At 32.7% G+C, this 14,843-nt stretch overlaps 1 protein-coding gene across 5 annotated transcripts in view; it reads left to right on the forward strand.

The window, feature by feature from the left end:
- The first annotated feature begins 6,810 nt into the window (after positions 1-6,810).
- LOC119640351 (aquaporin AQPAn.G) overlaps positions 6,811-14,843 on the forward strand; it is a 31,482-nt gene continuing 23,449 nt past the window's right edge. For 2 of the 5 annotated variants that reach the window (XM_038038305.1, XM_038038310.1), the window contains exon 1: positions 6,814-7,394. The gene's annotated coding sequence lies outside the window, so the exon portion shown is untranslated. Of the gene's footprint in view, positions 7,395-14,843 lie in introns of all 5 variants that reach the window. The other 3 variants (XM_038038307.1, XM_038038308.1, XM_038038306.1) reach the window with 2 other exon arrangements.

Consider the following 14,843-nt stretch of genomic DNA (forward strand, 5'->3'; position numbering starts at 1 on the left):
AATAGGATAAAATCGAATGCCACGCCTATAAAAATTGTATAAAACTAGAAAACAATAATTTGCTTGCAATATCCATGTAATCACGGATTCACCTTATACAAAATAAAAAGCACATGAAGGAAGCTAATTTAGTGAATATGTATGTAAGTGAAATAGGGCGATTTTACGATGATTTCGGAACATTGAATTTTTTATGAAATTTGATATATGTTTAATATATATATATATATGTGTGAAAATCAGATTTACGACGAGCGTGGCAAATTTTTACCCATAACAGTCGCACACACGCACAAAGCATATAAAAGGATATGTGGGGAACTTCGATTACGACGGGGCGAAGGTGCTTTTTTTCCACTTTTTCTTGTGGATCTGCTGCGGCGAGACAAGTACGACCAACTGCGAATATTAAAGACAATTTTTCCGTTTAGTTTTCTGGACAAACCGTTGCCCATACAATAAAATCAATTCATTACGTTTATTTAATGCACTCTAAATTAAATATGCAAGTAGATTCTGTGCAAACAAAGAAAGAGAAACAAGAGAAACAATATCGGACTTTGTATGTGTTGTACAGCTTAATAACCGTCGCCATATCAATATAATATCAATAAAGAATGTTTCAAGCTTCATTGCGACTACATTCCAACGATTGAACTTTTTCTTCATCCAAATCCCGCAGTATTAGCTGGCAGTCGACTGTAAGTGATGGTGAGGCTTCGAATGCTTTAGTTTAATGTCACATTTTCTGATTTCACAATTAGCTTGGGATTTCTTTCTTTGTTTTTGCGCACCCGACCTCTTTGTTTAAATTATACCGTTTTTGAACGCTTGAAATGCATTAATAAGATTTTGAAATTAAACTAAGACTAACGGATTGGATGCGTTACATAAGGTTACATAAGGAGAAGTCAGCTGCAGCCTTTTTTAAAGCATTTATCAGATTTTAGTTACGTTTAAAAATGCAAATATATAATGAATGGTGTTGAACAAATTTCATGTCATCACTAATTTGAAATTTCTGCTAACGTCGACTGATAACATTGTTGTAGTTGTCATTTTTATCGCAAGCTATACTTTTTTGTCGTAAGCTATACTTTTTTGTCGCAAGCCATACTTTTTTGTCGTAAGCGTAATAATAAATTTATGACCATAGTATGAATGCAAATGCAAATACCTCTCTTTCACTCAAAGAGGGATTGAACTTTAAAGAGAAACATATTATGTCTGAATACACGAAACGATTACTCTTTCCTCTCTTATTCTCATTCAAAATCGATAAATGTTTCGTAGAATTATTTACGTATGGCAAGAACGTATTTTAAAAACAACTTGCCTTTAAATATGCTATAATTAAATCAATTAATGTAACGTATTATTGTATCTCTTTAACTTTGGAAGAAAATTTATTTGAAGAATTGCTGTAATTTTTTGCTTTACTGCTTATAACGCTGGTGTTTTTGTTTTCTCTTTTAAAATAATTTCGCATCAAATTGTCAACTTCAATTATTGATATGTTATTACGCATTTATCATCAATCAGCAAATAAGCATTCTTCCTCCTTATGCGAGAAAAAAGATAATTTTTCCAGGCAAAATTCTGAAACACCGCGTAATGTTCTTTATATCGTATACGCAATAAAAACATTAATAAAATGTACTTACTTAATTTCTTACAATTTTCTTATATTTTTTAAAGTTCGTCTCTTATACACCTAATTTCTAATTTGTTAACTTTATATAACACAGTAAAAATTATTAATGCTTTGTTCTTTTGGACACTTCCTTACACTACATAAAGAATATTTGCACAATTTTATTTTAATTTTTATAATTTTACTTTTTTGTTAACAACTATTGTTATTTTTTTGGTAATTTTTAAATTTATCAAACACACTTGTAAAATGCTTTGATTTGCTTTTTGGTAATTTTCCCTTTGTCAAACACACTTGTAAAATGCTTTGATTTGCTTTGATTTCTCTCTGAAATCCGTTAGCGGTTTTTTTCTTTTACATTGTTTACAAAAAAAGCTCAACAATTTTTGCATAGATTATAATTCAAATATCATCTACAAAATGACTACTAACCACACTAACCACTTGCATAAATTATAATCAAAAAACTTCTTTATTTTACTTTATTTATTTATATAATTAATTTATTATTATAATTTATTTATATAATATAATAAGAATAGTAATAATTTTAATAATAATTTGTATGTACATAGTTTTTTTTTTAAAAATACAAAATTCAATTTTTGTAACAAAAAATTAAAAATATTACATCACTGAAATGGATTGGAATACATGGTAACATTAAAAGTGTAATTAACTTATTTTTGTCGTCTTTATTTAAACAGATCAGCTGTAAATAATATACTCCGTTTTCTTCAGATTTGCTTTAAACGTTTTATTTTTCAATGCAGCTTTTTAAGCGTAGTAGCGCCTTTTCGACGATACTGATGGAGGTTTTAAAGTACTAAACATTCTTCTCATAATATCAATCATCCCTTTTAATTTTTTTTTTTTTTTTTGTGACAACAAACAATCATACAAATTTACATAAATGAAATGTATGGAACAAAAGTTCAGAAAACAAATTAAAAAGGGGTAAGAACATTATAGTCAGCCAAGGCCGAAATACCCTGCACCACATTGTCTAAGACATTTCTTATTTTCATAATAGAATGCAAAAATTAGATCTTGTTTCTATATAAAGTCATATTTTCAAGTGCGTATTTATGGAGAAGCCCGTCCAAAATGCGGACTAATGTAGTAAAAGCATAATCCTTACACAGGGCAAAAATAGGCGTAGACGGTCCAAATTTAATAGAGTTCGTTTTTGTATAAAATTACTACAACATTATGGGTCAATTTTCATCACCGCATATTCAAACTTAGAAATTTCTGTTCTACGAAGGATCAATTTTCGTGAAAATTCTTATTAAGGTAGGATCCAAAAAAAAAAGGCAAGATGGTCCCAATTTGGCACAGTCAATTTTTTACGCTAAATTGCTGTTATGATATGAATGAATGAAAAATGTAATGAAGCAATGAAAATCATACATTTTTGACGTATGAACTTCAGTTTTCATTATATGAGAGGGGCTTCAAAAATTGCTACAGCCGGTCCAAAGTCGAAATGCTACTACTTAGCCTCTTTTGCTGAGAAATTTTAAAAATTACGATTTTTTTCGATACAACGACTCTTCAGAGTAGGTCGTTATATGGGCAGTGATCGAAAGTATGGACCAATCCAAACTACTTTCAATAGCTGGTGATTTACCCATCAGTTAAAAGCGATGACCGAAGGAAGCCGGGTCTTTTATTCTTATTTTTAAATTACTACTTTACCGCTCTATTGTGTATGGCCGACAAGTTAGCAAATTTCTTCGAAGTTAAGTAGTTTATCCATAACGTAGCGAGCCTATATTTTGTATTCATCTATATATATTTTATCTATATACTGCATCTACACAGAATTATTGACAGTACAGCGAAAACACGATATATAATATTCGCTAGGAACCAAAAAAAAATGACTGCATTCTTCTTTAATTTCAAATTCATGTAATCATGTCCGTTCGCTCGCTTTCGGTTATTGAAACTGCTACGGTCAGGGTAATTGATGGCTATATCAGCAAATGCTGATCTCAAGCTTAGTGGCAAATTCATCCATAACATGTTAAAAAAGCCTTCTTTACAGAATAATTATATGCGAAGAGGTTATTAAGCGTATTTTTAAGAACTAAAAAAAAAAAGATATATTAGAATGTGGGGCAACATTAGAGCGTGAGGCACCTTTGAATTAAAAGCCTCTTTGCTCCAAAGTACAAGTGGCGAAAATTTGGCTCTAAGTCTACAAGCCTGACGAATGATGGAATGGAAAGTAAATTTTCGATCAAAGAAAGCTACCCCTTTATGATTTATAAATGTAATATACCAATTTATAAAAGTAAAGTAATGTTCAACTCATACATCTTAACTTTTCGAAAATCTTCTATACGGGGTTTTGAAAAATACCTTAAGAAATCCACAAGAAAAAACATAAATTTTTGATATTGTGTGGGTCACTTTGAAAAATCATGTTTCGACAAAAACATATTGCAGGTTCCGAAATATGTTATAAAATGGTTTTTGGCATCATTTTTATTCAACGAACGCTTCGATGAAGTTGGATTAACGTGTCTTTGTTTGGAGAAGCTTTTAAATGAACATAAATACTTAAATCATAGACGTCGGAGAGTATTAGAAATCAATAGCTAAGAAAATCTATGACAGTCGAGAAGGGCAATAAGTAAGAGAGTCGAGGCGCTTGGAAAAATTGCAAACAACAACTTTCTCTTAAGTAAATAACGATTTTCCTCACATCTTAGAAAATTCAAATCATCTGTTAATTCAATTAACAAAAGAAAAAGCTTGATTTCCAGAAAGCTTGAAGCGTTGCTACCCCGCAAGTTGTAAAAGGTCTCGCCGAGAATGAAAAGGCCATAAAACAAATGCTTTTTTATATTTATATACATTTCACGATATGATATAATAATCTGTTTCCCCTATAATGCGTGTAGTAATTAATTTCAAATGTTGCATACGAACATGTGCTCATCTTAGGAAACAATTAATGGCAATGACCAACAAAATATATTAAGCAATTGTTGTTACACACTAAGGAGGAGAGTTTTGCGTTTCTAATTGCGTTTAAAACAATCTCCCCATTTGTAAGTTATGAGTAATCAACAATGTACATGGAGAAGAATTTAAAGCGCCCAAAATGTTAAATTCGAAAAGTCTATGCTTAAACTTGTTAAAAGTTGATTGCCTTGACAAGATTTTTAGCGACTAATTTCGAATTTTAAAAAATAATATTTTATCTACAATTCACTTGAAACACGAAGATGTTGGTTTTAAAGGAAAAAATGTAATTAAACAGATAAATGCTTACATTAAGGCCCTACCTTCATGGTCGATCTGTAGGTATTTTGTCCACATTTTTAAAGGTATCTAAATTGCTTTGAAGGGCTGGTGGAAAAGGGGGCAATTCTTTGATACCACGACATGAGTGTATTGCGCTACTTGTTCGCTAATCAAGGTCAAAGTTATAAGATCAATAGGCGAGGAGGACTTTGCCAAGTTTTCAGATTTCTTTTGTCAGATTTTATTGGAACTATTCCAATACATGCACAAGTGAAAGAGCTAGCCGTGCCCCCGGGTGCAGCTCAAAATCTTAAAGCAAATGAATATCTCCGAATCGAAATTGAGGCCACAGATCAATCCTTCCTAAAAATGGCATAAAAAGCCTTAAAATTAACATCAAAGTTTATTGATTAAATTTTAATAAAATCATATTTAGAACGTTTGATTTCCGAAAGCAATCGCGTAGCAAACAATCACAATCCAATCAGTTTAGGGGCAGTGCTTTTCAAAAGAGTCTATTTATCAAATTTTAGTAAAAAACGGCATCAAAAATTTTAACTTTCTTTCACAGGTAATACTTTTTGAAAGTCCAAAAATCAGCTTTTGCCGTAAAGAACATTTTTAAATTCTTGTTAATCGTTAAAAGAAAAACCAAGCGACAAAAAGCTTGCGCTGGGTGGTACAGGGCATATCCAGTTTATGCGGACTTATGTAATACGCAGAGAAGCTTAAGAAGGACCTACCGTTTACCATATCGATCGATTCATAATCATTCTGTCTGTCCATATGTTGATGTGATGCAATTTTTGAGATATTTTGATGCAATTGCGTACCCTGACGTGTTTTGACCCAAAGACCAACCCTATTGAAAGTGATTTGGACCGCACTTACATATTTTCAAGAGTCGTTATATGGAAAAAAAATTGCAATATTCAAATTTCTCGACAAAACTCGCTGCGTAACTTACTTCCGTTATTCTAAATTATTTCGGTTGGGGCGCTTTTCCTTACTAAGCAGAAAAGCAGGAAATTTGAATCACATAGGTATATTTTTTAGACGCCAACATATATAAGGATTGTCGTGAAAGGCAAGCCCTTGTATGAAGAGAAAGTCTAATTTATATTTTTTATGACGGAAACTGCCAAATAATAAAATAATTGTGAAGAAAATTATGTTTGTTAACTTTGAATCACATGCGATATTTTGGATATCGTCCCATATGCGGGTTTTTATGAAAAGTATTCCTTCGCATGAAAATAATGTTTAATTTTTGATGTCAAAAATTCGGCAAAAACGGTCGAATAATTGCACAAAATTTGTGGTATTTAATTGAAGGCCTTGACCGACTACAATATTTTTACTCGGTTCAATCTTTGAATTTTATAAACTTCAAAATCATTCCAATAATCGGAGATTTATAAAGCGAGTGTAATTAAAATTTTTAAGCGAGTGTAAAAAAAAACTTGATTTCAAAGTAACCATTGAAAAGTTGCTTACTGCCCCCGAAGCCCCCATAGAAAGTTCACGGTTTTATCGATTATTTTATGTACTTATATATTTAACAAGAGGAATATTTTTTATGATAACGAATGAAAATGAGGTTAAAATCGATTTTAATAAGAAACAGTGTATGCACTGCTTTTTATATATTTATAGGATTTTTTTTGTTTTGTCATGGTTACATTCAAAGTTTGAACTGAAGTGAGTTACAGGTTTGTTCGTTAAAATTTTTTACAATAAAGTAAAAATTTACAAATAATGAAGTTTTTTTTAAAAGAAAAACGCGCGTTATTTTCCGTTGTGTATATGTATATATGTGTGTGTGTGCTTGTATATATATATATATATATATGTTTATATATGTATGTTTGAAATACGAAAGATCGCTTAAAAATAAATATAAATTTTTTGTTTTTTTATCTTAAGAGTCTCATAAACAACCTGTTTAAGCAGTGAGCACATCATTACCAACGCGTTCTAGCGTTATTGTGTTTTTTATTTTCCTTTAGTCAAGTGTAAAAGCGTTTTCAAACATATTCTTCTTCTCTCTTCTTGTCGAACATACGATCACCGTACAGCAGCGGACAATTGTTGTTAATTATTATCGCTGTTGTGCTACAACGTAGTGTTGTCTTCAGAATTGTGATTTTTTCATTGCAAACAGTTTATTTTGAAAAGCCGACGAGCACAGATCGTAAATTTCAACCAATGCTAATAATTTCAATAAGAAAGTGATTTTATGTTAATAACAGTAATAATAATAAAAATTATTTTATGATATTATTGTGCTAAAGTGCTTCGCGTAGAATTCAAAAAATCGTAAAACTTGCAAGCTCGAAATATCATTGACAACTTCTTGCAGTTATTGTTGTTGGTTTTTCTTATCATAAATATCCTTTCTTTACTTTTTTATTTTGCTTCTTTGATACTGCAACAATAGCACGATATATATATATACGGAGCACCTAAAGAGAGAAAGGTGGGTATTCGAAGTACTGATGCGTGCACTTATGCGAACGGCTTAAGTGATAAACGAAATAACTTTAAAGAACCTAAATTAAAAAGAAGTAATAAATAAGTTATTTTAATCATACATAAGAAATTGTTTATGATAATTTATTAATGACGATAAGAATGAATAATCTGAGAACGCTTTATTATTGTGAAATGTGAAAGTGAATTTAGTCTTTTTCCCTTTTCCAATAAGTAAATGCATTTAATAATATTAGCTTTCAAAACGTCAGCAAAAATTACTCTGAATTAGGAGTCCCGTTCGAGCCTTACTCTATATATAGAATATGCGGATGTCCGATTGAAATTTCGATTCGGAAATTGTACTTTAATTGTAATTCAGCTTAAAACATATTCGGTTATGCGTACATATATTTCTCATTTTTATAACCCAGGGAAGAAGAACTCAAAATTATGTTGGCGTGCAATGAAAAGAAAAGCAACCGCAACAGACTAAAAAAGCGCGCCTTTTATTTTTTGGGATGGAAGGAAAAGCAATAGAATCATGATTATTAAATATTAAAAAAGAAAACGATTATTAAATATAGAAAAGAAAAGCGTAAGCCACGTGCGCATAGCGGCGAAGAGGAGGGGCATTTTTAACTTATTGCTTTTTGTGCGATTGGCGCGTTTCCGTATGAAATCCCCTATTTATGTCAATTTTCGGAAAAAAGTCAACCTTTTGTTTGTAAGTTACGTTAAAAATAGTTTAGTCTACCTCTCCTAAGTACCTTGTTGTTTTGATCGCCTTTTTAAAAATGTGAATGAAAGTTGTTGAAATCATGCTGGGTGTCGTTTCCAAAGCACGTGTTTCGAGGAACCCCTGTTTAAGGGTTCAAGTGTTCGCATATTAGTATATAACTATAGTCGGAAATTACAATTTTTGCCCATAAGCGTTTTTTTATGTCATTCTGAATTTCTTAAGGAACCATTTAAGCGAAGAGCAAAAAAATTTATTTTATGAAAATCTTACGACGGTGTTTCGCCCTTCTCAGACTTATTCACATGTGTGTAGCTCCGCTCTTCCGTGTTTTGAAACTACGTGCAGGAGTTCTAAATACGTATGCAATACAATATTTTATAAAACAAATATAATCAATGAAACTGGTTAAGAGATAGTCGGTTTTATTTCTGCGCACCTGCCTCATCGCTGAAAGGTCGGGTAGAAGCTTATACACAGTAGTAAGTGATCTATGCGTCCGTCCGCCTCGTAAAATCATGGAACATAAAATCGACACATTGAACATTATTATGTTCTTTCCTGATGGATAGATGGATTTCACTTATTAAATATTTCCAGAATTTTATTTTTTTTAAATATTTTTTCACATCAATTTACTCTTCCGCACTGATATTCAAATCTATCTACGTCATTAGTACGAATAGTTCCAATAATTTTTGGAGTACTTTAGCATATTTTTAATTTTAGGATAAATGTGTACACAAAACTATATGAAAAGCAAAAACGTTGTGGCCCTAGTTGATTACAATATCTTGTTTGTTTTTGTACGGCTTGCAAGTAAATATTATTACTTCTATAACGTAGTACGAATTTAAATATTTTTCTTAATATTGTGTTAATTACTTAATTTATCATTATTAACAAATTAATGCGATTTAAGTAGACTTTGTATACTCATATCGTTCGTGAATTTTTCTTTTACGCTTCACGTACATACATTTATTTCATTTCTCTCATTGATTTATTTGTATATTTATATATCTCTACATCATATATATATGTACATATATAATTTCACGAAAGATGTGTGTATGCAAAGTATTCTTGAGTTGCAAATATATTTACTACGTTCGCGAAAACTTTTCATTTTGCGGGTGAACCACATTCCGCATTCATACATTTTATCCGTCTTGATGTTATATACTTTTTGAAAGAATCGGAAATTTCCGATTTGGGAATAGGAAATGGAACGCTTCTGTGATTATTCTCTTGGGTTTAGTGCGTTTTTCTCCTCTTTTATTTCTTTTACTGTGAGAAAATCTTAGGTACCTCTGCGACTTTCCAAATTTTCGCAAAAGCCGAAAAGCCACGGAAGCCGTACCATGTTTGTGGAATCGCAACGCTATTGTCCTTCGTTAAAAGTGCTTCACTTCTTTTCAAATTAGTGTTGTATTGTAAAATTCGATACTGCTTTCGTCTATTCGTTCATCTGTTCAAAGTATATCGCTGAACTGCTTACGTTTGCAAACAGTGGAATACAAGGTTAAATAGTTGCAAAGATAAAAGTTGACGACGGTAATCCGACCGCAGTGACCAGCGCAATAGCTGTAAATCGCCCCAATATGTAATGTAAATATGACACACAATTTCTTACAAGCTACGTCAGTACAGATGTGATTCTCATAACGCTCTCAATTAAAGAAATTCCTCTGAAGTTTCGCGCATTCCTGACAGAGCGGGATAGAATCTTACCGGCTTGTACTAAATTTAACAACAGAGACGATAAAAATTTGATTGTTTTCTGCATGCAAATCTTTTTTTTGCGTTCTTGAACCGAAATGGTAACCAAATGGCTTGAGAATCTTATTTTAATTGAACACGCGGTTCTAAGCTAAACGATCAAATTGGCAACGTTCATACGGCCATAAGTAAACCTTAAAGAGTTTTTGCCATTAAGCTCTTTTGTTGGTTCGCAATATAAAAGATTTGAATGTTTGTATATCTCAACGGGTATGAAAATTATATTTGGGCGTGGTCGAATCCTTTGTACCCATCACCGTTATCCTAAAAAAGCCCAAAAACCGAAGCGAACTAAGTTTTCATACTTTATAACATTGGGTGGGCCCGGCTGAATTGTCCTATTTTCACACAATAAAAGCGAAAATTTATATGATGTATGTGTTGTGCTCTACGAGTAACATGCAATGAAATGCAGTTTATATTGCAAAGACATGTCGATGATGTATCCCGTGTTCCTTGAAGAGGTTGGTTCATTTTCAAATTTTTTTCCAAATTTCCACAAATACCACGCAGTTGCACAGACGGACAGATCGACACCAAACCGGTGGACATGCTGAGATGTGCTACGAATTTGCAACTGGCCAAGATTCAATATATTATCTATGAGGTTTCTGAAGCTTTTTTTTTGCGCGTTATAAATGTATTCAAAAAATGGTATTTTCATATACCATAAGTATTATGGTATATGGATGGGTTAATGGGTCAATTTTTCCCATTTTAGTACAGGTACTACAGCAACGCCATAGAATATGCCTTCAATTTTTTGTACATTTATGTACTTTAGAGTATGACTAATGCGAAAATCAACTTTTCATTCTTTTGAAAAACAGAGGTTTTCTTAGTTTACGTGGGACTATGGGTGTGTCTTCGACCGATTTGCCCACTTTAAATACCAACTTGCCTGCAAGAACTTCAAATGTTTCTGCCAAATATGAAATCCACAGATTCATTTTAGTGGCCAGGAGAGAATGTTTACAACAGACGGACAGATAGGCGTACTTTAACCGATTCAGAATTTGATGCTGACCAAGAGCAGATAAGGACTGTGTAAGGACACTCAAGTTTGCTTGTTTGCTTCGCAAACCTTTTAAGAAGATATATATAATATAACTCTCGTCCTTCGACGATGGAACGTTACGAAATATTGAGGGTCATCCGATCCATTTTCAATTCGATTCGTCTTTGAGCCAAAAGACGTATCAATGTATGAAATTTCATCAAAATATCTGGAAAATTGTGAACGGAAAGTCGAATAGACGGACTGACAAGCATCGATTCAAACGTCTATTTCAAGTCCTTCACGATCACGCTAAAATCGTGTGCAAAAACTGAACATAACTGTGTCACATGTACTGCAGAGCGTAAATATATATTTAAGATACGTACAATTGTTTGTGTAATTATGTCTGGAAATTGGTAATGGCGCACCGAGTACAGACTGCGAAAGCAATTTGCCATACAGTACCTTTAAGACTTCTGCTTCGAATGGCGACTTGATTAAGGATTTTGCCTTAAGTTTCTCACAAAGTTGCTAGATCGCCAAATCGTCAAGTCATTGAAGATATCGTAAAAGTTCTGTGACGAGTTATTTATATTCGAAGTGTAGTTCTCTAAATAGCTCAAGAAAGGAGAAGCCCAAAGCAGTAGCGTCAAATTGAAAACGTACGTGCTCGGGGAAAATGGCCGCACTGCTGATTCGATATAAGTATTATTATGTAGAAATTTTCATGATGAAACAAGCAATGATAACATTTTGTACGATTTCTTCCTGCTACTACAGCGCCATCACTTCGGTAAAGACATTTTGAGTCAATTCAAAGCATAAAACATAATTTCTTGTCATTAGCTGGACTTCAATACTGCGTTGAATGCGGTATAATTTTACCGCGAACAAGTAAATTTTGACGAACACATTTTTTTTTTTAATTCGCTATCCCGGCTATTTTTCGCACTTTCACATATTGAACAAAAAATCAGCCAAACTGAATAGAAAAAGCTTTTCAAATTACTTTCTATATATATCACATATATATATATTCTATTCTAATATTCTAGATATAATATATAGATACTTATGTATGTATCATATGCTTCGTGTTTATGGACTATATTTATGCCTTTATTTTCGTACACATTTGACGTTTTTTAAGGCTTTTATTAACTAATACCACGTATGTTACATTTATCCATTCGTTTGCAAAAGAATTCTTCTTGGCATTATTAAGAACGTTACTGCTATAACAAATAACAATAACAAAACTAATAATATTTACTATAAATACTAGTGTAGAAGCATAGCACGTTCTATTTGGGATTTCTTGGGCTAAAATGTACGAATTCTCTTCGCAGGATGTATGAATCTTAACATCTGATATGGAAGACTTTTATAATCAATTTTATTGAATATAATATACTTACTTGGTGATACGCCTCTACTTTCTCTATGTTAAATGCATGAGATGGGATGGCTTCAACATTGAGTGTCATTGAGATAAGCCGAGGATGACGTACTGTGCCTACAAGTTTTCACTTATGTACGTCTGCATACAAAATTTTTTTCTTACTTAGTCGCTGCATAGATTTCATGTTCATGTCGACTGACTATGCATGATGCCTTCGTTTAAAATTTTACATTGAAGACTTGGGAAAGTGGGGCATGTGTTCCTCAGTGCGCCTCCTTCACTTTTTGTGTTCAAGTGCGAAGAAAATCTAATATTTAGCTCAAACACGTTAGCTTAGTAAAGATCTATTTTTCATTTTCAACCCAAGTCACTGTGTAACGCTACGAAATTACAAAAAAAGGTGACTTAATATTAAATTTTGTAGCTTTTTTTTTTTTTATTTTAAAAGTGATCTCATTAATTCATTTTGCAATTTATCTTAGTAAATATTTAATGACATTGCACAGCACACGTTGTCAGCGGTCAACGTAGTTAGTTATATTACTCGGTCTAGTCATATCGTATTATATCATTTCATTATAGGCTATACCTCTTGTGGTAATGGTATATAAAGTTTGTACAAGTATGCGCAACACTCAGACCGCCTTGAGATAAGTCCAACTTTTATTATACCAATCGTATAATTCCCCTTCTGCCTGTCTGTCTGCCTCTCTCTCTGCCTATCCCGTCGCCAAGTCGCAAAGTTTTTACGTATTGTAGCGATGAACGATATTGAAAATGGTACGAATCGAACCATTGTTAAGAACACTCCCTTGTAAGACCTCACATTTTAAAATACGTCAATAAGTGAAAAAGAGCGCTGAAAATGAATGCGGAAACTTTGACCGCAATGGAACCATTCTTTCAACTTCCTTCCATATGAACGTTTTTATGTTGGCATAACATGTAACTTGTAGTGTTTTATGATGAAAATTGGAATACGCGTAAAATAGTGACCTAAAAAATAATTCTTTAGTGTGTTAGGGTGTTAAATAGTTACTCTTGCCAGGGTGCAAAGTCGTAACTTATTGTGAAGCAAGATTTTATTTTTCGCAAAGCTTGTCCATGACCTGTAAACAGTTTGTAGAGTTTCTATGATGATCGGTAAGCAAGATAGCTTACCGAGTGGGCAGAAAAGAAGATAATCAAAATATTTTGCTATGTGCGTGCATACTATCGTATTGATTCAATAGACAAGAAGATATCCAGGATTCCTTAATGACTGAAAGTGGTCATTTTGCTTGAAAGAATATTGGAGAGACATCTCTAGGGAATGAAATTCATTTCATTCGTTCCAATATGTCCACCACCCAAGGATGGAGGTACACCAATGTTTGTAACACGCAAAAGCAAATTTCGGAGATCCTCAAGAGGATATATATATATACATATATACATTCTTGGTCAGCTTGAAATCGTGACTGTCCGCCTATGCGTTAGTGTGGTATGTGTTTTCCATGCCTCGTGCTCGGAAAAACGTACGATATCGATTTCAAATTTGGTAGAAATATTGGAAGCTCCCGCACGCACGTTGATGTCGAAAATGGGCCAACTTTGTCGGAGAACAAACCCGCAGCAAAGGGTAAAGTGAACTCAACCCCGGTTGTCTCCAGAAGCAAAAACTTGAGTTTTTTAAACAAGGCGAAATGTTTAAAATTATTTTCTACATTCCTCAAATGAAGATATATCATCTGATTAAAAATGCATTAATTCTGAAATCAATATGATCGATACCACAACCTGATGGATTAATTGTTTCCTAACGATACCGTCGATAGGTGTATGATATAAAAGGATTTGGGGAGCATAAGACGACAAATTAGATTTGTTAATTCTAAATTAAGTACGGCGGACGTCCCAACGTGCAGGATTAATTTTTCCTTATAATACTTTTTAGTGAACTAAAAGATCCAAAGTTAAATTTTATCTTATATACAATTTTGGACAATAAACAGAAGGCACGTTAAAGATATTATTGTTGGTGTGTATGTGAGATTCATTCGCTACGGAAGTTACTTTCTAATTTTTTTTTTTTTTAATATTTCATTTAGTTTTGTGGAATCGTTTAAAAGTTATTTATCCCTTACTTTATCACAATGAGCGAAAATGAATCGATGTGAAGATGAAGATGGGTTTTTATGCGAAGACGTACCCAAGCTATATCCAACGTCTAGGATTTAGAGAAACGAACTACTGAAAAATATGATAAATAAAGCTTCGAAAGTCGTACACCAGGAGACAATTAATTGCAATGTTTTACGGCTAATTGAAAAAGTGTAGCCAGTAATTTGCGACCTTGAGACCAAGATATAGGCCAGTTTGAAAGCTAATGCAAGGCAGCCATATTTATCAAGCAAACGGACGCTGTTAAAATGCCCACGAGCATGTCTAGAGTATAGATTACGAGATTTCCAACCCAGTGTTTTAGGGAAGACTTAGGTTTGACAGGTACAGGTATATATAATAAAAAATTAAACCCAACTTTTGTTGTAAT

Source organism: Glossina fuscipes, unplaced genomic scaffold (assembly GCF_014805625.2).
Source record: "Glossina fuscipes isolate IAEA_lab_2018 unplaced genomic scaffold, Yale_Gfus_2 121, whole genome shotgun sequence".
NCBI classification, from domain to species: domain Eukaryota; kingdom Metazoa; phylum Arthropoda; class Insecta; order Diptera; family Glossinidae; genus Glossina; species Glossina fuscipes.